The 2,417-nt window shown below is 36.2% G+C and overlaps 1 pseudogene; it reads right to left on the reverse strand.

Moving 5' to 3' along the window:
• Nucleotides 1-995: 995 nt before the first annotated feature.
• On the reverse strand, nucleotides 996-1,545 carry LOC117072405 (annotated as a pseudogene).
• Between the last annotated feature and the right edge of the window lie 872 nt (nucleotides 1,546-2,417).

Genomic DNA, 2,417 nt, shown 5'->3' on the forward strand with positions numbered 1-2,417 from the left:
CCTTAGGATAAGAGGCTTGGAAATATGTTTTACATATGCTGATCTATACTGTGCTTTAATTAAATATATATATGTATACACACACACATATGAACGTACATATATGTAGCATATATGAAAATTAGGAAGCCTGTCACAAATAACATAGGTTTTAATACATTTTGTACACAGAAGATTCCACATATTGAAAGTATTTTTATAATAAATATGTATGCTTCTTAATACATTACTGAAAGCTCAATGGACTTATCATTAAAAGATCTGAATTTAACTTATACTTCTTCCAGTGTTAGCTTTGTATTATGGGAGAGTCTCTAAAATAGAGATAAATATGAGCTCAAATAATAACTTTCAAAATTTTTTTCTCACTACAACAAAGTAATTTGTTTTGAGCAAATCCTCTGACAAAAAATTATGAAAGATAAACAAAATATATTTAAAAACTATTTGAAAGCATTAGAGATAAACCAACTGAGGCAGGATTTGAGGATCTGTGATCCTTGAGAGTATGGAAGAGCATAAGATGAGTTCCACATTCATCCATCTTTTCCCTTGAAGACATTTTTTCTTTCTTTTTTTTTTTTCATTTTAAACAAGAAGTTTATTTAAACAACAAGACGCTTGACTTGAAGGGAAAACTATCTAAGATTCTTTTTTGTTTTAGAGTAATTTATCCGTACTTAAAGACAGATTGCCCTACATGTAACAGCTACATACAAAAAAGTTATAAAATTGTCCTTGGTTTTACAATGATAAATGAAAAACATTAAAATTCTCTAATTGAACAAGGTATGCAAGGATTTTTATGTTGTGTGTTTTTGTTAAAACAGCGAGAGCAAAATAACTTACTGGAATATAAAGATAAGAGCTGAATGAGCATGCCACTAATGGAGAAAGGGGGTATTTTCACAGAATCAGTATTTTTCCCCATCCTGTCTCCACTTGATATCAATTAAAACATACCATTGGCTGTATAATTTTAAAAAAATGCAATATGCTTGTGCACATATACCAGTTACTTTATGTACAATAAAGGAATGGGGAAGGGGGAAATGAAAGAATAGAGAAAACTATATGGTAGTAGTCAGGATGTGGTGGAACCAAATTGCAGTTTTCTAATTGAGAATGTAATCTTGGTCTTTAAAGAACAGAGTTCTGGAGTAAAGAAGCAGTAGACACCTCCCATCTGCTGTTGGAACACATCAACTGTATCTTCATCCTCCATTTCCAACTGTGCAGGTGTGTCTGTTTCATTGATTGCTTGCCCGTCGAATCGGAATCTGATCTGCCGCATTGACAATCCCTGTCGTTCACAATAGTCTTTCATTAGTTTACTAAGTGGTGTATGCCTCTTAATCTTAAACTACACCACAGAACCATCCTGCCCCGCCACCTTCAAATTAATATGATCGTTGTTCTCAGTCTTGACTCCTTCCTTGGGCTTTTCGTCAGCCATGGCGAGCGCCGGAGTCTCCTCAGCTGCCGCTTCACAAAAGAGGTACCAGGTCCGCACCAAACGAGCACACAAGCAGCACCAGGAGCGGCAGAAGCCCTTGAAGACATTTTTTCAATTCACTGCATCATAGAGCAGAACCCAGGCAGAACCCAGCATCTCACTTGGCTGAAAGTCAGTGACTGGAATTTAAAGCTGCCAAATTGGATAAGACTCAAGAAGCAAAAATCTTTGAAATGAGGAAACTACTATAATGAGGGGAAAAAAAAATTACAGGCAAATCCCCTAGTTATTGGTTAATTACCCATCCTTGCATATGAAAAATGAAACTGAAAAAAGAATGACAGAAGGAACAAAGGAAGATGGAAGAAAGGGAGGAAGGAGGGAAGAAAGGAAGGAAGGAAGGAAGGAAGGAAGGAAAGAAGGAAAGGAGAGAGGGAGGGAAGAAGAGAGGGAGAGAGGAAGGAAAGGAGGGAAGGGAGGAAGAAAAGAAGGAAAGAAGGAAAAATGTAGGAAGGCAGGCAGACAGGAAGGAAGGAAGAACAAAAGACTAGAAATGAATATTTGCTGAAAGGAAACAACTAAACAGTAATTTTATCAGTTATATAATATCAGGGAGGCAGATGTCGAAGATCAAGCCCCGGAATGGTGCAAACATTTTCTCAAATACTCCAGGTCTTTTGTTAAGACCCCAGAAAAACCACAACCTAGAACTAAGGCCACCTCCTCGGTATAAGGAACATGCTTAAGAGTAAGGACTACTATCTGAAAGTAACAATGAAAGTGATATAGAATAGTTCTACAGAGCTTGAAATCAGCACACAACAAAATCAAGGCAAGTACTAATACAGTATTTGCTGTCAAAGAAAATCTAACCCTTGTTCGATAAAAATGACATATTCCAGAGTTGTTATAATTTTTCATCCAAAGTGTTGAGAATTCAGTCAAAAATTACCAGGCATAT

Source organism: Trachypithecus francoisi, unplaced genomic scaffold (assembly GCF_009764315.1).
Source record: "Trachypithecus francoisi isolate TF-2019V2 unplaced genomic scaffold, Tfra_2.0 Lachesis_group4, whole genome shotgun sequence".
Classification (NCBI taxonomy): domain Eukaryota; kingdom Metazoa; phylum Chordata; class Mammalia; order Primates; family Cercopithecidae; genus Trachypithecus; species Trachypithecus francoisi.